Source organism: Sciurus vulgaris, assembly GCF_902686455.1.
Source record: "Sciurus vulgaris genome assembly, chromosome: 11".
Lineage (NCBI taxonomy): Eukaryota > Metazoa > Chordata > Mammalia > Rodentia > Sciuridae > Sciurus > Sciurus vulgaris.
Genome location: NC_136472.1, coordinates 129,355,896 through 129,377,432, shown reverse-complemented (window position 1 = coordinate 129,377,432; position 21,537 = coordinate 129,355,896).

The window sequence follows — 21,537 nt, the reverse complement described above, 5'->3', positions numbered from 1 at the left end:
GGAGGACAGAACCCTGTGAAATGGCAGACTCTGCAGAGCAGATGGAAGAAGATGAGCCACGATGGGGCCAGAGAAGGAACTATCCAAGGTACAAGGAGAGCCAGAGAACGTGGTGTCATGGAAGCCTCAAGAAGGAAGGAGTGATTAATTATATCGCAAGCAGAAAAAAAAAATCAATATGATTAGGGTTTTAAAATGCCCATTTCATTTGACATTTAAATTCTTGTAAGTGACATTTTCTGGGAATATAGTCATTTGAAGGTGGGAGCAGAAGCCAGATTATTAAGGGGTAGGGAGGGGAAGAAGGGGATTCAGTGAGTACCGATTCTGTGGGGAAGACGAGAAGGGGAGGAAGTAGCCCAGGAAGACTTCGGTCTGGATGGGTACTAGGTAGACCAGATGGTGATGGTGCGGCTGATGCTATGCCTTTTGATGGAAGGTCCTTCCTACATATATGCTCCGTAAAATTAACCATAGATGGAGGAGTGATTAACTTGATAGTCTTTCATGAACTCTCTGGTAATACCTTCCCAGGCAGAGGTATTGTCTCCCATTTCTGGACTCCCACAACACCAGAACTATGGTCCTTGATATGATGCTCATTTCTGTTTTTATTTAAACCCCATATATTAGTTACTTATGTAACGGTTCCTTTGTCAGAATGTAAGTGCCAAAAATATGTTCAATACTCATTTTCTATATTTTGTATACTTACTTTTTTTTTCTTTGAAAATATCTTGTACTTTATTCCAGATCAACACCCTGGGCACAGACTTTACTAGTCTTTTACAGTAAATAGTACTATGTTCAAGCAGAACTGGGACAGCACTGAGACCCCATGCCAGCTCCAATCACTCCAATCCATTAAAATCCATCAGTCTGTACAGTAGAAAGATCCCTTCATCACCCATCAGCTAGCCTCTCACCCTTCCAGAACATTTTCCAAATCACATTGCTCATTTGCCCTTGGTTTCTTGACTTTTTAAAAATTATTTATTTATTTTTAAATTTTTCACAGACTACATTTTGATTCATTGTACACAAATGGGGTACATCATCTTGTGTCCATGGTTGTACACAATGTAGATTCATACCATTTGTGTAATCATACATGTACATAGGGTAATGATGTCTGTCTCATTCCACCATTTTTCATACCTGCTCCCTCTCATTTCCTTCTACATAATCCAAAGTTCCTCCATTCTTCTCTTACTCCCCCCACCCCCATTATATATCATTGTCCACTTATCAGGGAAAACATTCAGCCTTTGGTTTTGGGGGACTGACTTATTTCACTTAGCATGATATTCTCCAATTTCATTCATTTATTTGCAAATGCCATAATATTATTCTTCTTTATGGCTGAATAATACTCCATTGTGTATAAGTACCACATTTCTTTATCCATTCATCTGTTGAAGGGCATCTGGGTTGGTTCCACAATCTAGTTATTGTGAACTGAGCTTCTATAAACATTGATATGATTGCATTACTGTAGTATGATGATTTTAAGTCCTTTGGGTATAAACCAAGGAGTGGGATAACTGGGTAAAAAGGTGGGTCCATTCCAAGTTTTCTGAGGATTCTCCACACTGCTTTCCAGAGTGGCTGCACCAATTTGCAACTCTACCAGCAATGTAAAAGTGTGCCTTTTTACCCACATCCACGCCAACACCTATTATTGTTTGTGTTCTTGATAATAGCCATTCTAATTGGAGTAAGATGAAATCTTAAGTTGTTTTAATTTGCATTTCTCTAATTACTAGAGATGTTGAACACTTTTTCATATATTTATTAATTGCCTGTGTGTCTTCTTCTGTAAAGTGTCTATCCAGTTCCTTGGCTCATCTATTGATTGGGTTATTTGTATTTTTGGTGTAAAGTTTTGTAAGTTCTTTATAAATTTTGGAGAAAAGTGCTCTATCTGAAGTGCGTGTGGAAAAGATTTCTCCCACTCTGTCGGCTCTCTCTTCACATTCTTGATTGTATCCTTTGCCGAGAAAAAAGCTTTTTAGTTTGAGTCCATCCCATTTATTGATTCTTGCTTTGATTTCTTGTGCTTTGGGAGTCTTGTTGAGGAAGTCTGATCCTAAGCCACATGATGAAGATTCGGGCCTACTTTGTCTTCCATTAGGTGCAGGGTCTCTGGTCTAATTCTAAGTCCTTGATCCATTTTGAGCTGAGTTTTGTGCAGGGTGAGAGATGGAGGTTTAATTCCATTTTACTTCATATGGATTTCCACTTTTCCCAGCACCATTTGTTGAACAGGCTATCTTTTCTTCATTGTATGTTTTTTGGCTCCTTTGTCTAGTATGAGGTCACTGTATTTATGTGATTTTGTCTCTGTGTCTTCTCTTCTGTACCATTGATCTACCTGTCTATTTTGGTGCCAATACCATGCCATTTTTGTTACTATTACTCTGTAGTATAGTTTAAGGTCTGGTATTGTGATACCTCCTACTTCACTTTTTCTACTCAGGATTGTTTTTGAGGTCTCTTGTTCTTCCAGTTGAAGTTCATGATTGCTTTCTCTATTTCTAGAAGGAATGTCACTGGGATTTTAATTGGAATTGCATTGAATCTGTATAACACCTTTGGTAGAATGGCCATTTTGATAATGTTAATTCTGCCTATCCAAGAACATGGGAGATCTTTCCATCTTCTAAGGTTTTCTTCAATTTCTTTCTTCAGTGTTCTGTAGTTTTCATTGTAGAGATCTTTCACCTCTTTTGTTAGATTAATTCCCAAGTATTTTATTCTACTTTTTGAGGCTATTGTAAATGGAGTGGGTTTTCCTAATTTCTCCTTCAGAGGATTCATCACCTATGAATAGAAATGCATTAGATTTACACGTATTGATTTTATATCGTGCTACTTTGCTGAATTCATTTATGAGTTCTAGAAGTTTTCTAGTGGAGATTTTGGATCTTCTAAATATAGGATCATGTCATTATCAAATAGTGACAGCTTAAGCTCCTCTTTTCCTATTTGTATCCCTTTAATTTCTTTGGTCTGTCTAATTGCTCTGGCAAGTGTTTCAAGGAAAATGTTGAATAGAAGTGGTGAAAGAGGGCATCCCTGCCTTGTTCCAGTTTTTACAGGGAATGCTTTCAGGTTTGTTCCATTAAGAATGATGTTGGCCGTGGGCTTAGCGTAGATAGTCTGTACAATGTTGAGGTATGTTCCTACTATTCCTATATTTTCTAATGTTTTAAGCATGAATGGCTGCTGTATTTTATCAAATGCTTTCTCAGCATCTATTAAAATAATCATATATTCTTAACTTTAAGTCTATTGATGTGGTGAATTACATTTATTGATTTCTGGATGTTGAACCAAACTCGCATCCCTGGGATAAACCCCATTTGATCATGGTACACTATTTTTTTAATATATTTTTGTATGCGATTTGTCAGTATTAAGGATTTTGCATCTATGTTTATCAGGGATATTGGTTTAAATTTTTCTTTCCTTGATGAGTCTTTGTCTGGTTTCAGTATCAGAGTTATACTAGCCTAATAAAATGAATTTGGAAGGGTTCCCTTCTTTTCTATTTCCTGGAATACTTTGAGGAGTATTGGTATTAGTTTTTCTTTAAAGGTCTTATAGAATTTGGCTGAGAATCCATCTGGGCCTGGGCTTTTCTTTGTTGGTAGGCGTTTGATGGCTTCTTCTTTTTCAGTGCTTGAAATTGATGTGTTTAAATTGTGTACGTCTTCCTGATTCAGTTTGGGAGGATCATATGTCTCTAAAAATTTGTCAATGTCTTTGATATTTTCTAATTTTTTGGATTATAGATTTTTCAAAGTAGCTTCTAATTATGTTATGTATTTCAATGGTGTCTCTCATGATCTTTCCTTTTTCATCATGAATTCTAGTAATTTGAGTGTTTTCTCTCATTTTCTTTGTTAGTGTGGCTAGGGGTTTATCAATTTTGTTTACTTTTTCAAAGAACCATCTTTATGTTGTGTCATTTTTTTGAATTGTTTCTCTTGTTTCAATTTCATTGATTTCAGTTCTGATTTTAATTATATCTTGTCTTCTACTATTTTTGGTGCTGATCTGTTCTTCTTTTTCTAGGGCTTTGAGATGTAATGTTAGGTCATTTAATTGTTGACTTTTTTTTTTAACGTATGAGCTCAATGCAATGGACTTTCTTCTTAGTACTGTTTTCAGAGTTTCCCAGAGTTTTGATATGTTGTGTCATTGTTATGATTTACCTCTAAGAATTTTTTTGTTTCTTTCCTGATGTCTTCTGTTATGATTGCATTATTCAATAGCATATTAGTAAGTCTCCAGGTGTATGAGTAGTTTTTGTTTGTTATTTTATCGTTGATTTCTCCTTGCATTCCATTATGGGCTGATAGGATATAAGGTAGTATCTCTATTTTTTTTTTTTAATTACTAATGGCTTCTTTGTGGCATAGCATAAGGTCTATTTTGGAGAAGGATCCATGATCTGCTGAGAAGAAAGTATATTCACTCGATGATGAATGAAATACTCTGTAAATGTCTATTAAGTGTGTATCATTGATTGTATTATTTAGTTCTATAGTTTCTTTGTTTAGTTTGTGTTTGGAGGATCTATCCAGTGGTGAGAACAGTGTGTTAAAGTCCCCCACTATTGTTGTGTTTTGGTCTATTTGATTCTTAAAATTGAGAAGGGTTTGTTTGATGTACATAGATGCGCCATTGTTTGGGGCATAAATAATTAAGATCATTATAGTCTTGCCGTTTTATGCTTCCCTTAAGCAGTATGAAATGTTCTTCTTTATCTCTTCTGACTAACATAGGCTTGAAGTCCACTTTATCTGATACGAGGATGCTTTTTTACTGGGTCCATGTGCACGGTATATTTCCCCCCATCCTTTCACCTTTAGTCTGTGGATGTCTTTTTCTATGAGATGTCTCTTGAAGGCAGTATATTGTTGGATCTTTCTTTTTAATCCAATCTGCCAGTCTATGTCTTTTGAGTATTGAGTTTAGGCCATTAACATTCAGAGTTATTATTGTGATATGATTTGTATTCCTGGTCATTTTGACTTCTTTTTGGTTTTTAACTTGACTTGGTTTCTCCTTTGACTGGCTTTTCCTTTACTGACTTGTATTGTTGTTTTTCCACTTCCTCCTCACAAAATATTTTGCTGAGAATGTTCTATAGTGTATGTTTTCTATTTTTAATTTTTTTTTAACTTTTGTTTATCATGGAAAGTTTTTATTTCTTTGTCAAATCTGAAGGTTAGTTTTGCTGGGTGTAGGATTCTTGGTTGGCATCCATGTTCTTTCAGAGCTTGAAATATATTGTTCCAGGCCTTTCTTGCTTTAGAGTCTGGACTGAGAAATCTGCTGATAACTGTATTGTTTTTCCTTTATATGTAATCTGACACTTTTCTCTCGCAGCCTTTAAAATACTATCTTTATCTTGTATGTGAGGTATTTTCATTATAATGTGTCTTGGTGTATATCTTTGCAATTTTGTGCATTGGTATTCTGTAAGCCTCTTGTATTTGATTTTCCATTTCATTTTTCAGGTTTGGGAAATTTTATGACATTATTTCATTGAACAGGTTGTTCATTCCTTTTGTTTGTATCTCTGTGCCTTCCTCAATCCCAATAATTCTTAAATTTGATCTTTTTATGATATCCCATAATTCTTGGAGGTTCTGTTCATGACTTCTTAACTTCTTCTCAGTTTGTTCATTTTCAAGATTAAATATTTTGTCTTCATTGTCTGAGATTCTGTCTTCCATGAGATCTATTCTATTGGTGATGCTTTCTACTGAGTATTTAATTTGGTTTATTGTTTCTTTCACTTGAAGTACTTTTTTTTTCAGAGCTCTATCTCTTTATTGAAGTATTCTTTTGCTTCCTGCAGTTGCTCTTTAACTGTTTACTGGAATGATCATGCATTGCCTGCATTTGCTCTCTTATCTCATCTTTTGCTTCATGGATCATTTTAATTATGCAGATTCTAAATTCTTTTTCTATCATTTCTACTGCTATGCTTTCATTGGATTCTATCAAAATAGCATTTTAGTTTGTTAGGGACACTTTCTTCCCTTGCTTTTTCATATCGTTTCTGTATATTCCCCTCTAGCAGCGAAGATCAGAGGTACTGAAGTTTTCCCCCTGCAGGCTTATTGTGACCCTGCAGTTTTCCAGTACTTCTCCATTGAAGGGGAGCTCAACAATAGCAGCACCCAACTCAGAGAAAATGCAGCCCTGAACCAGACAGTCCCTATAAAGACTTAACATTATTGTAATAAACAGGATGAGTTTGATTACTGTTTACAGTATTTTTAGTTGTGAATGAAGAGGATGGGGAAGAGTGTAGGATGTAAGTGAGTAAATAGAGTTATCTGTCAAAAGGCCTCCGGTCTCCTATAGGTGTCTCAGGAAGGAAGCTGCCCTTCAGATGATGATGGCCATGATCTCAGGAATAATTCAAAATGCTTGCACCAGCCTCCAAAGAAGCTGGGGAGCCCCAGCGAGGGTGCACTGAGTCAGCACAGGGGGCAGGAGCAGTGTCCATAGTGTCCATTTACAATTAAAATATTTAAAAATAATAAAGAGTCATGGTTGCCAAAGTTGCAGTTATTGTAATATTTAATTTATATAAAGAATTGCATATCTTTGGATATTCTTATAGCTTTGTTTTAGAAATCAATAGGGAGGATACTCACCCCATAAGGAAGTAATGGTTGAGAGAGAATGTTGGGAGCAGGATTTTCAATTTTTATAGAAATCCTAACACTAAGATAAAAATTGTTTTCTTTAAAGAGAGAATTTTAGGGAGTTCTGGGCACTTAAGAATTTAAACACATTTATTTCCTTCTCAAAGGCAGGTTTAAACTGGGCCTCTTTTCATCTAGAGTAGAGGGAATGACTTTGGTAGACTTTTCAGGTGGGCAGAGGGAGATTTCTTGTACACAGATGCTTGCCTCAAGATTCTTTACTGACAATCATCCACTTGGGCCCTAACCCGGCAATGGGGCAACGTCCCCTCACCTGTAAGTATCTCCAAGTGAAAGATTAAAGTAGCAGTGGGGTTGCCTTCCTGGATCCGGGATTCTCAAAAGGACCTCTTGCTTGTATTAATGCACTACTGTATTGCTGCTGACTTGAAGTTCTTAATAGAACTTGAGCCAGGGAGCCTGGATTTTCATTTTGGACTTGAACCTGTAAAACATGAAACCCATCCTAAATATCAGTATTGGTGCATGCTTAAAGCAAACCCTGAGCTTCATTTGTTTCCATGATTTTTTTTAGTCCTTTTTCAGGTTAAAGCTCCTTGTCTCTAGAGACTGTGAGAGTGTGGGAGTGGCTACATGCTCACTTGTTACTACTTTGGAGACGACTCTAAGCATTCACAAGCCAGCAGATTCATCTTCATACATGATAAAGCGAACATTTTATGTGCCTAATGAGACCACTGGCATGTCTATTCCAATTACTTTTGGGGAGAAAAATAATGGAACATGCTGGCATGAATGGATAGCAACTGAGGGCTCATTTAAAAGGTCAAGAGTATTGACATGCCTGTCCTGTAGCTGCAACTCTGCATGCCTTCGTCAGATACTTATTTCCAAATCCTGTGTAGCACACCCTGGTTTTGATAGCACCAGTAGCATATGCATTTTTGGTGGTTAATGTGTCTTTTATTAAGTTTTCTTTTCAAAGAGGTTTGTGCAGAACAACAGAGAAGGAAGTTTCTGCTGGAATGCCATTGGGGGACATGAAGAAAGGCATTTGCTGGATAAAAGACGTTTTAAGACTGTGAATTCAAACCAGTGAGCCAAAGCCTGCCTGGGGAGTGATTTTCTTAAAACATTTGTGACAAAATCTCATACCGATGCAGAGAAGATGTCGGGAAGCCCATAGCTATCCTTCATTTTAGATGACCGCCAAAGACTGCAAATATTTGTGGAGAAGTTATAAGCTGCCAATAACGACGTGAAACTTACGGTGGAAACATATTTGAGGATAGACAAGGATGGCAGAGAGAGCTTCTTGATTAAGTTAATATGTATTGATATTTCTCCTGTTGTTTTGACTTCCTAGGCTGTTTAAATTCAGACTTGTCACAACAAAATACAAAAGAGGCTGCTGTGACATTGATTTTTTTTTAACCCTGCCTCTGAAGGATAGTGCAGTTTTTGTTTTGCGTATATGTGTGTGTTTGTACTCTAGGGTTGACAGTCAAGAAGGCAGAAACATTAAAATTGTGGCACAAATAATCATGTTAAATTGTTGAGCATAAATTATTGAGGGAAATACATTTTGATTGTAAGCATGAATCAATTTTATGTGTCACACAATTGCTACCATTCAAGTTTGCTGAGGTGACTTATTTCTGGCAGTCATGAGCACAATGAGAGTTTGAAAATAGAAACTCTCGTGTCTGAGGACTCCATAAAAACGTGGACTCATTGATTCATGGGGTGAAAACCACCAGTGAGGAGTGGCTTGTGTGTGTGAAGAAACGCCTGTTTCACACTCTTTAACCTGAGACAAGCCTGCTTTAACTCAGTCCCCCATTCCTCCAGCAAGGCTTTCACAAGAATTTAGCCTCTTCCTTTAGTGCCTCTAAAAACTACACCTCCAATTCAGAATCAAATTTAGCTACAAACTTCCAGCCTATTCTTGCACCATTAAATATGCCTCATCATAATTTTGAAAGACTTGTTTGGTTTTAGCAGACAGACAATACATTATTAGCTAACCATCTCTATTATCCACACAAAAAGAACCGATAATTTCTACAACCAGAATATCCATAAGCCAGAATGTTAGTCTCACCTTTTTGTTCTTGATGTTTTTGAAGTGGAGGTTAAGGGGAAGAATATTCACATTTGAATATAGATGCTTCTAATCTGGGAATTTTCAATACTCGAAAGTGCTTCTCTTAGGTAAAAGCCCTCAGTAGAGGAACTAGCATGTTGTCTTTCTTCCTCAGGTTGTAACCCTTGCTCAGTCCTTTTTTCTGTGGGTGGACAACGTCGTTTTAGATGGAAAGCAGCAGGTGGCCGGAAACTGCTTTCTCTTCCTTTTTCCTTTTCTTCAGGAGCATTCTTGGAACAACGAATATACTTAACTTTTAGTTTGGAAAGTCTCTCAGCTAGAGCAAAGAAAGGTGGAGACCTAGAGCATGAATACTAAGGAATACCCTCATCTGGCCTGATTGTGACGAAAAGAACTTGAAAGCTGCACCATCTGATGAAGGTGACGAGGAAAAGCTGACCACTGGCTGTTAACAGAAGTGCCGGAACTTTCCCTCCTCAGAGTGGCTCTGTGTCCTGGAACATACAGGATGAGCGTGGGGCTGAGCACACCAGGGTCAGACTATTGCAGTCAGAATCCTGGCTTTGGTTTCCTTCAGCTGTTTGCTCTTAGGCAAAGTAGTTACCCTCTTCCTACCTCTGTTTTCCCATCCGTGAAACAGGAGAACAGCAATTCTCAACCCAAAGATCTGCCAGGTAAAATGAGATAATACATAGGAAATGGTTAGAAAAGGACATCATAGCTCTTTGACCAAACAGTTTGAGTTGTAGCTCTTTTTAATGTATATATGAACAACATGTAATGCAGCAATTACCCCTTGCAAAGGCATCTGGGAAATAGCTATAACTATAGTTTCATATTTAAGTCAATTTTGTCCCTTTGTTTGGAAAGTCCTAGTATTTCTTCCTTGAATGTTTTTTTTAAATTGTTTTTGTTTCCCCTTCTGCAGAGTGGGTAGGTATTTTAGTCAAATATCTGGAAATTTTGCAGGAATCTCTAAAATGAATGAGGGTGTAGTGATGTTCCAAAGGAGAAGGAACCATGTGAGGCTCTGGAAAATAGCCAGTATTGTGTATTTCACTGACCCCAAATTTGTCATAATTAAAGCAAATATTTTAAGACACCCTTTTTGAAGAAAATAATAAATGTAAACAAAAAATCAAAGGTCAAATGATTGGAAAGTCTGAAATTCTTACTTGTGAATATTATGATAATGTGTAAAGAAAACCAAAAATGTTAAGTTATTACAACTAAAGAAAAGGCCAGTGAAGTTTTAAGGTACTATGTTCATTGAAAAGATCAAATGCATTTTTGTACACTAATGGTAACCAATTGGAATATTTAAAAAATTTAAGATGCCACCTATAACAGTCAAATCAAAAACCAAAATATTTGATACGTAGTAAGGAATACACTAAAAAAAGGAATACAGTAGATATTTATAAAAAATGTAAAAATCTATTATGGATATGTAGGAATAATCCAAATATATGTTGAATCTTTTCATATTCTGAATAATTTATTATAATAAAGATATCAATATTTCCAAATTAATCTATAAATCTATAAATTTACTTTGACATATCTTGTCAAAGCATCAAATTTTTTAAAGAACACAATAAATTTATTAAAAAATGTATATGAAAGGAGACGGATCTGTTTTATAGCTAAATCAACTTTATAAAGAAGAGCATCACTTTCCTTTATTAAGATGTACCATGTAGTCATAGTAATTAAAATATGCAGTCCCTAATGTAAGAACAGATAAATAGACAAAAGGAGTAAAATAGAAACCCCAGAGATAGATCCAAATGTATTAAATGCATTTTGTGGGTGACACTGAAAAACAATTAGGAAGCAACTATCTCTTTAATAGATGCATTTGGAAAAACTGGTATACTACATGGAGAGGATGAAATTGGATCTCTTGTTGAAACCATATACAAAGATTAATTATGGGTCTAAATTTGAAAGATAAAGCTTTTAAGATAATAGAAAACATTAGGGAAATTTTTGTGACTCAGGTCTAGAGAAGACTTTTTTAAAACCACCCAAAATACAAAAAGTACATTAAGGCAAATTTGATTACAGTAAGATCAAGCTATCTGTTCAACAAATGCTATCATGCATAAAATTGACAGTAACAGATTGAGAATTGATACATATGATGATAAACTGAAAAGAGATTAATACTTGAACATCCTTGCAATTCAGCAAGAGAAAGACATTAACTCCAACAGAAAAATGGGATATAAGTAGCAAATTTGCAAAGAACAAAAGCAATACAAAGAGATGCCAGAAATTGACTGAAAGAAATTTAAAATCCCATTGACAATAATTAGGCAGCAGAGTAATATGACAATGGAGATGTAGAGGCCAGGAATCTTCATGGTGGAAGTACAGGCAGAGGTCTCCATTTTGAAGAGCAGTCTGACAATATTTGTTTGAATTAAATGTACATAGACCTCACTGTCAAAGGGTTACCTCCTGGTTATGTATCTCCCCAAAATTTCCCAGACTCATACAGATATATGGAAAAGAATATTCATCAGAACCTTGTTCCTGGCAGTGAAGTGATGGAGGCAGCTGAATGTCTGAGAATGGAGGAACGGATAAATAAAGCAGGAGAGAATCACACTGTGAGTTACAGTGACACATTTAGAAGCAACAGAACAGAAGATCTCCTCAGCATAGCATGGCTAGACCTTAAAATGATAGTGTTCAAGGTAGAAAGAAACTGAGAGAGGTCTATTGCACAATATGGGTAAAGGAAAATACATGTAAACACATCAAATGGCATGTTTCACAAGAACATATATAAATAAAAAGATGTGTGTATACACATCTGAATCTATGTATGTGACTGTATTCATATCTACATCTATCATCTAATTATCTCTCTAACCTAGCCACCTATCACAATCTGTCTTGAAGATGTTAAATGGTTACCTGCAGAAGAGAGAGAAATAACAGTGAAGAATGGCACACAAATAGAAGAATGAATAAATCAATGGTGTATTGTGACCATAGGCATATGATGAATGCAATTCTCTGCACCTGAGGTCAACATTCATGTGCACACACAGACACACTACAGATAAAGGACTGGGGAGAATAACAAAAGAGTTTAGGAACCAGCCTCCCCCACATCCCCATCAAACTCCCATTAAGCACCATTCAGCAACACTACCTTTCATTCACCTGGAAAGTGTCTGTGACATGTGCCTGTGTCTGCATGCTTCCACAGCAGAGATTCAAATTTTGACTGTTCTTGATGTTGATGTAACTTTATTTTTGGCATACAGCCACTTTTCCACAAGTGGGATATCAAGACATTCCTCTCCACCAGGGCAATTTGGGAATTTCATTTAGCTTCATTATGATAAAACTTCACCCAACCTGAGTGCATGATAAGCAACTCTTATTGCATTTTCTATATTCATATATCTAAGGAAAAAGCAAGTTGTTCTACAAATTTATGCAGATGCTAGAATTCTACGATGAAAAAATAGTGGAAAAACAGTTCACAAGTCTCAGATGCTAAATAACAACAACAAGGATTCAAAAACTATTTCTAGAATTTCAGAAAATCTTTAACTTCATCAAGGGATAAATCAATTTGCAGGTGTTATTGACAGCTATTTAAGCTGAAGGATGGAACATCTTGATTGGGAATAGAAAATTAAGAGAGGCAACCAATTAACCCCTTATGCATGTATCATTTAATCTATTTTCATAGACATTTTAGGTTTTTAGTACTCTTTCTAAGAACATAATTATTAGACGACATTGCTTTTTCTAATTAAATTTTATCTAGTAAAGGTCCTAACTTGGGCTGCGGTTATGGCTCAGTGGCATTAATCAATTAAAAAATTTAAAAGTCCTAAATTTACAAAAATAAAAGGAAACACACAAACCTAAATAGAGTAAATCATTCTTCGTTATGGACAGACATATTCTGTGTACATTCAGAAGTGCCATGCATTTATTTCATCCTTTATATGTCTAGTGCTAATGAGTATTAAATAATTATTTATGTGTATGGAAATATGAGGTTAATTGAGCTCCAAAGGTTAATGGACTTCCATATTAGCAGATTTTTTTTTCTTAAAAACATTTCCTGTGAAAGTGATTTGTATTCATTATTTTTATAGTCCTCATTCATTCTTTCATTCTCACATCCTTTTTTCCCCTCATTACTATTGGGTTCCTATTGCATGCCAGGTACCATTTGGCATTGGTGTCTCCCTCACTAGTGTGTTTATTTATGCCAGGGTCCTAGTGCCAGCAGAATCTATAGAAAAGAGGATGTACATGCTGACCTGGCTGGAAGGAAACTTTGGAAGGGTCGTTTGGTCCCCTCCTCCAACTTCATTTGGGGTATTTCCTATTTTCCTTTGAACACTTTTTAAGATTTTCCCCACTCCCTCTACCTCTGTCCTCTGTCCTTGACTCTGTATTTAACAATGTGGGTGCTGGCATATTTCTTACTCTTTGGGAGAAAATTTAGTTCCTATCATTATTCTTTAGCATCCAAACAAAGAAAATGAGCATCAATATTTACTTTGTACCAAGTGCTGTTCTAAGAATTTTCCACGCACTGAGTCAGCTAGGCCTTTCCACCACCCTCTGAGGAGGTGGAAAAACACCCAGCTCACACATCTCTCAGATGCTGAACAACAACGAGCCAAAACTGCTCCCAGATTTTCAGAAAAATCTTCAAATTCAACAGGGGGATAAATAAATTTGCAAGTGTTATTGATAAGTACTATCATGGTGATTATGAATCCCATTTTGCAGACACAAAAGCTGAAGCCCAGAGAGTTAAGGGAAGAGCTCGAGTCTGCACAGCTAACAAGTAAAGGAAACATGCATTCCATCTAGGGACATGGTTAACTGCACTCACAGAGCTTTCCCAGATAAATCTCCTCTTCTCTAGTGCAGAGGACAGAGGGTACTACCCAGAGGGGATCCAATGTTTCAGCACATGGACGAGCCAGAATGGTGTTCTGAAGTCAGCTGTCCTATGACTTGGTGGGAGAGGGAGAACCCTGGGAAGGGAAGAGGGGTAAGGCTGGGATGGGGAGTGAATAGACCCACATAGTGGTGAAGGTGCTAAGAAGCGAGTAGAGGAGGCTGTTAGGAAAAGGCTCCTGGGGAAATGTTAGTGTTAATCTGAATAATTCAGCTAATGAAAGTGTAGCAGAGCAAGCTGTCCTAGCAGAGAAGTCCTGGCCTTTTTATTTTCACTTGTTCAGTTTCCCCGCTTCCCCCCTTGAAGGGGATTTCATGGAGGGCAAACCTTCAGGTCGGAATCTTCTCAAGATGAGTTGATTCTGTCATAACCTCTAAAATATACCTTGCAGAATTGGTCATACCTTATTTTATTGGGGGGTGGAGAGTAGTAGCTGAGAGGTTTTTTATAATTTTATTTCTTCCCCTTTTAGGCAAAAAGGTTTCTTGTATGTAGAATAGCTCTCATAAACTAACATTTTGATGAAATTAGAGGCATACATATTAATGCCACTTGTTTTTCTAAATTTCCCAGAGAATGGTTTTGAAGTACAATGTTGTAGGTTCTGTCAAACTCACATGTCAGAGAAGAGTTGTTTAAGAGCTGAATTTATTATCTGAATAGCCCCTTACTCCCCGATCCCCACCCGCGTGTGCCCTGCAGTGTTGCTTAGAGTCTGCTAAGCCATGGATGGTGCCACTCTGTCAGAAATCCTGCCTGTGCCTTTGGCTCGTGATTGCTGATTGAAGTGTGTGGCATATGTCCCCTATATATAGAAATGCACATATCTATACATGGCTATGTAGCTACAGATAGGCACACTGACACCCCCACACATGAATCTGTGCAAATTTTTTTCCTGACTCTTTCCTTCAACCCAATGATTTCCTAACGATCTGTTACCCATCTAAGACAGATTGCTTTTCATGGTTCAGCGGTCCCAGCACAGACATTCATTTTAATCAATAGAGCAGTCAAAAGAAAGAATAGATTTACTTGTTTTTCCTTTTTTTACATTTAATTGAAAATTTTAAAGTGATTACCAACTTGTGTAGATCTTGAAGTTTAGGAAGCACTTAGTAGGGAAAATGAAGTCAGAGCAAAATCATTCAGAGGCAGGATTTGGGTCTGCAGAGAGCTATACTGGGTAGAGTGATGCAAGTGTTGTGCAAAATTATCCAGTTACCCTCATCCCTCTCTCTCACCATCATCACCAAATGCACCAAAGCTCCTAACACTCAGGCATGTATCTGGGATCCAACACTCTCCTTACAACAACTTAGCTCAGGCCTGGGCTCACTGGTCCATTGTCCTGCCTCATCTGAGTTCTTACCTTCACTCCTGTCTCCAACTGCTTTTTGAATTCACTTTTCAAGGAAAAATCTAATAATGCCATTTTCTTACTCATAAAACCATATCGAACTCTTCAATTCTATGTGGCCTTGAGCTTGGCATTGAGACTCAGCTTCAGTTTTCTTCTCTGTAAAACAGGAAGAATAAGTTCAGATGCTGTGGAAGAGCAGGTGGAAGTCTCACCCTCTATGGAATCAACCAGTCTCTGAACACTCAACATTTTTTTCACATAACCCTGTCTTTATGCAGACATGTACCTTTCCTTCAAGACCCAGGTTCAGGCCTCCACTGCCATGAAACCATCCCTCTGGGGTTTAGCACCTTGGGTTCCAGGTTCTTGCATGCTTGTTGGCCATCACTTGATAACAACATTTACTACTGCTAGCATCCAGGCCATAAGCTTCAAGACGGCAGGGGTATGCCTCCTTTTCCCACAACACCTAGCACAGTGCCTAGCACTGTAGTGAGCCAACAGAGCAAATGAGATACACAGCATAAGGTCTGGAAAGAGTCTGATTTAAATAGCAACATCCGGAAGCTGGTCTTCTTCATGCCAAAGTTTGACTGCACTAGGAAACTTAGAGGAATAATTTCTGTTCAAAGTACCACACTGGTTAATGTTGGATTAGCATCCAAAACCTTCCTAAATCCTTGTAGGCAAGTCATTAAGAGAGAAAATTATTTTGGGGCCAGTCTTAAAGGGTTTTGAAACACTTCAGAATTTCCTTTGATGCATTTAAAATGTGTAGATCATTTCATTCCACATTATTTTCTCTTGCAGCCTGTCTTGTATTTTTCCTAATAGGACTATAATTTTATGGAATGCATATTATCACTGTCCTTTCATAGGAGGAGACACTGAGGCCTTAGATTAGTGGCTTCTCAACCATGTTTGCAAGAAGTATCACTAGGGAGAGTCAGACCAATTACATCACAATGCAATGGGTGGGCCCAGGTTCAATTTTTTCAAAGCTTCTCTTATGAGACTCTCATTTACAGCCAGGTTGAGAACAGCTCTAGAGAATTTAGATTCATATTAAGAGTGACTTCTAGGTGGTGGAATTAGGTCTAAAACCTGGTGTGTGCTGGGGCTGTCAGCAGGAATGTGCTCTTTGTTAAATCCCATCCTAGAGTGTGCCTATTCTGTTGAAACTGGGACAAAACTTCTGTCTCTTCTTCCCCACCTAAAAACTAGTGATACTAATAATTCTTCCTTCAGTATGAATCCAGCGACACCATACTTTAAAGGTAGGGGCAACATTTCAATCAGAGGACCATGCATATTATACAATTAAGACCTAATAATTCATATCATCGAAATAAGTTTCTTTGGACTAACCTTTTGTTGTTGTTGTTATTTATTTGTGTTTTTGTACTGGAGATTGAACTCAGGGACACTTAACCACTGAGTCACATTCACAATCCTTTTAATTTTTATTTTGAGACAGAATCTCACCAAGTTGCTGGGATGGCCTCAAACTTGCAATCCTCCTGCCTCAGCCTCCCAAGTCACTGGTTTTACAGGCATGCACCACCATGCCCAGCTGAATAGGTCAGTTTTCTGTAGAACATTTGATATGAGACCAAGGCTGAAAAACATGAAGGTTGAAGTTCACAGCTGCAGCATTCCCCTTCAAGGCAGTCTCACTAGAGGAATTTCCTGGAGAGGGGGACCTCAATTCAGGACAAGGGGGTCCTTGGAGTACATGATGGATGGAAAAGATGTCAGCTTGTGCCAGAGACACCCAGATTTACTGAGGAAAGCTGATACACATTCAAGGGAGGATGCACCTCATCCTGAGAGTGAGAAACTTAGGGAGTAAAGCAATGAATATACATTTAAGGGAGAATGGGGGGCATCTCCAGTGGGGACAACAGTCATCTTTGGTGACTTAGGGTGTTAATATTTATAGAGGGACAGTTGCTAGGGACTAGAGGTGGAGCCAGGGCTAAGTTACACAATTAAATGCCTGTTTTCCCTGCACTTGCCTATTGCCCTAATGTTACTCTTTGCAGGCAAGGGCTTGGACTAAGGAATGGGCTGGGTTGCTCACAAATGCTTATTTTGCATTTCAAAGGTTCATGGGTATTTCCTGCATTCCAACTCTTCAAGAGCACTTTTCTTTTGGGACTCAGTCTTTCTTTTTCTGTATCCCCAATTCCTATCTCTGCAGCATCTGGGAATGGTAATTTTCAACCCCAAGTATTGGGAGCTACCCTAAGTCTCATCTTGGGCAGGGCATCTTCTTGGTATGTAGTTTCAGTCAGTTTTCTGTCTCAACGAATATGGTAATTTGCCTGCCCCCTGAAAAGAGACCAAATGCAAACTGAGTATTCTGCAGGCAAAATCATACTCAGAGTGTCTCAGGTTATCAGAGTAAGTGGTAGTTGTCTGATTATAAAGTGGAAAGATATTATTCAGACATGGATGTAGCTGTAATCAGCAATGATGAAAAAGGAGGTGAACAGGAAGTGAATGGTAATTAAAGGGGGATTTAGGGAACTTTTTTCTTTGGCTTGGATTTAGGGAGTCTCTTTTAAGCCTAGAGAGTGACTTATTGCCTGGAATTTTCAGGGTCCCATTAGTATTACTGTTCTCATATAGCTTGGAAGTGAGGGTCCATGCATTCTATTTTTTAAAGGATTCAACCAGCAAGATTATCAAAATTATCTAGTATGTTTGGTTCTGATTAAGAAAAATACCCAAGAAAAATCTGGTCTTCACTAGGGTAGCTGAGGAGGAGAATTAAGTTTGAAGTCTGCTCATTCTTCCTCACTTCAGGAGAGTTACTCAGAGAAGTCTGAGACCTTAAGGAATTTGAGATGAACTCTACTTCTAAGGGAAAAAAGACAGGCAGTTTGATGTGGTTGTGCGACCATCAAATCAGGAGGATGATTCTATTTCTAATCTCACACCTGACTGATGTGCAAGGTCATCTTATTTTTAGTTAGTTAGTTAGTTAGTTTGTTTGTTTTTTGGTACTAGACTTTGAACTCAGGGGTGCTTAACCACTGAGCTGCATTTCTAGACCTTTTCATTTTTTCTTTTGAGACACTAAATTGCTTAGTGCCTTGCTAAATTGCTGAGGCTGACCTCAAACTTGTGATCCTACTGCCTCAGCCTCCTAAATCGCTGGGATTACAGGCCTGTGCCACCATGCCCAGTTTATTTATAGTCTTATTTAGCTCTTTGTTACTGAACATATGCTGAAAATCAAGGAAGCAAATGTTATCTGACTCTTTTGAACTCTGATACTTGAAAACTAACACATAAATATGTTCCATAGCTTATTAAAGAACTCAGCTTTCCTACGGTAGAGTTTCCACTAAACAAACCTTTGAGAGTTCATGGGACTTTGATAGAACAGAGCTGCAATCTAAGCAATTGACACGCAATGTCCCAGGAAGCCACCAGATACAGTTAAGGGCCTGCTAGATCATTTGCTTTTGTAGTGACTTGTAACCTGACCCAGTGAACTGAAGATCTGAAAAGACCCTCTCTGGTTATGATCACATCCTTTTTACTAGGAGAAAAGCAGAAAAAAGCCTAGATTCATATGCAAATTGCAGGAAGTGTTCCACCTGTCCCTGTGGTTTCTCTTGACTTAGAAAATCATTCATAGCCCTGCTGCTAACATTTGGGGGGGCATTCAGGAACCCCCCTTGTTCCTTTAAATGGATGTTTAATACGCTTGGAAATGACATTACCTCCAAGAAAGCCAACATTGGAGAATTAGAGCCTGTTTCCTTCGATGAATATGAAACTTTAAAATAGTCCAAGAAGACCCCTGCAATCCCTGCTAAATGAGATTTGATTTCTCTTTAAGCTGTTTTTAATAGCTGGAATTACAGAACATTGCTGTTTACCAGCTAATAGGTTTGTGAGCAGGCAGCTCGTTTTGTGCTCACAGTGATCCCATTTACACCTGTATTCACCAAAAAAACCCCTTGAGTTCACCGGTCTCTTAACGAATTGATGCTGAACTTATTGCTCAGTGAAGTTGCCTTGTCTTCTACTTGTCTCTCCCTCTTCCTACTTCCCTGTCACATGTCTGTCCCTGTCACTGTATCTTTCCCTTATTTCTCAATATGATTCGTATGGAGGGGAGGGGAATGGAGTTTTACCCAAATTCTGCCTATAGTTTGTTTGTTTTGGAATCAGGCAAGAAAGGGAATGAAATAGCCCTAGACAATTTGACTGTGATTATTAATTAAGAGAAATGTTGGCCCCAGGCAGGCTAAGCTTGGATTGCCTCCAGGAACCCAGGTCTTTCTTTGTACATTTGTAATGTCACTCAGATCACATACCCATGCCTGTGAGGTAGAGGCAGTGAGCTGGGAGGTTTTGGTCCAACAGAAAGAGGCAATCTGCTCTTTAAACCTGTGTCTTCCATCCTAAAATATAAATGACAATTAGCTATTGCTGTGGTTTGGATGTGTGTACTCCAAAAGCCTATGTATGAAAGGTGTGGTACCCAGCCCTGTGGCACTATCAGGAGTTGGTGGAAACTTTAAGAGGTGGAGCCTAGCAGGAAGACTTACAGTCACTGACCTTGAAAGGGATATTGGGATCCCAGCCTCTTCTTTCTCTTTTATTTTATTTTTTTCTTCTGGCTGCCATAAGGTGAGTAGCCTTGCTCTAACACATACTTCCTGCTAGCATATGCTGCCTCACCACAGGCCCAAAAGCAGTGTAGCCACTTGATCTTGTGACTGAATTCTCTAAAGTTATGAGCCCAAATGAATCTTTACTCTATAAACTGATTTATCTCAACTATTTGTTATAGTAATAGAAAGGTAGCAACACAGTTGCCATGATGATATTAATAATGATTATAAGTATTAATATTATTAGTATTAATTTATATTAATATTCATATTAACAATGAATATTTGTTTGCCTCCTGACAGAGATGGTTAAATGGCTAATCAGAATTTGAACCCAGAATGCTTAGCTTCAAATGAGATGCTTATGAGTCTGTTGAGAGAAAATGCTGGCATATCACTGACTGGGTGCCTGCCAGTCTTCTGAGCACTTGACCTCTACCAACTCTTCCAGTCTTTACAACAATGTCATAAGGAAGGGACTTTTATATTTCCTATTTTCCAGTGAAGAAACACATGCATGAGCGTTTATGTACCATGCCCAAGTCACACAGCCCAGTCAGGAAGGAAGGTGCTGGGTTATGAACCCAGACATTCTGCTTACAGAGTCCGTACTCTTCAATGACTATGCCTTATTACCTCCCTATTTCTTAAGCTCTGGAGACAGCCTCTGCTGCCAGTTGAATCCACTTAACAAACATACATTAAGCATCTACAGGATTCTAGTTCCCACCAAACTCGTTTCTGGGAAACATCTAGAAAAGCCATATCATGGCCACTTCGGGTTTGGGTGGGTGGGTGATGAGGGAGTGCCAAAGGGCTGCCTACTCTCCTTTTCCAAATATCCTTATAATTTGATTTTGAAATTCCTGATAAAAAACAGAGTCCACAAGTAAGTGGAGAGTGGCTAAGTGTGGAAGAGCCCTGGATATCAGAAAATGTATCCATCCATCACCAATCCATCCATGAACCCTTCCACCTATCCATCCATCTATCCCTCCAACAACCAAAAGTACAGACTCCTCTATACCTGTGTTAGGAGTGCCATATTAGAGGTAGATATTGCAAATGATACCTTGAGATCAACAGAATAAGTGGTTTTCCTAGAAGGAAAGGGGGATTAGAAAAGCCTTCACACAAAAGACTGTGATCTGTCATTTTCTAGAAGAGGGAGATATCAACAGAGGTCCATGAATGTTTGGGAATTCTCTGGAAGCACCTTGATGACCTGGGACAGTAGTGCCTCTTCTCTTTTTCTTCATTCTGTGCAGACTTCACTTATCACATCCCACCCCTCAAGTCAGTCTTGTCTCTCCTTTTACTCACTTGGTCAATTTTCATTCCTCATTCACAGTATGTTGTAGGAATGTGAGAAATAAGATACCACAAATGGTGTGAAACCATATTAATAAATCATTTTAAAGTATTAAAATTGATATGGAGTTTTCTGCAATATTTTATAATTTATAATTTATTAAGCATGTTATTTGTCACCTGGTTAAGTAAGAGCAGCTGATATTCTGATTTCTTAATGCCCTTAGTCAAAATGAATGGAATTGACAGGTTTGTTCCTTTGCAGAGTGGTAGGATGCTGGCCTGAAGGTCAGTGGGTAGGTTGACCTCAGAATTTCTTAGTTTGTTTATAGAGTACAAAGATATTCCAAAGCACTCTGCATACTTAGGATAGGCAGAGGCATAAAAAGTTGTACATACTTTCCTTCCCTCACATGCCTCCCTTCTTGTGGGCAAGAAGAATGGAGAATACCATTTCCACTGTGCAGTCT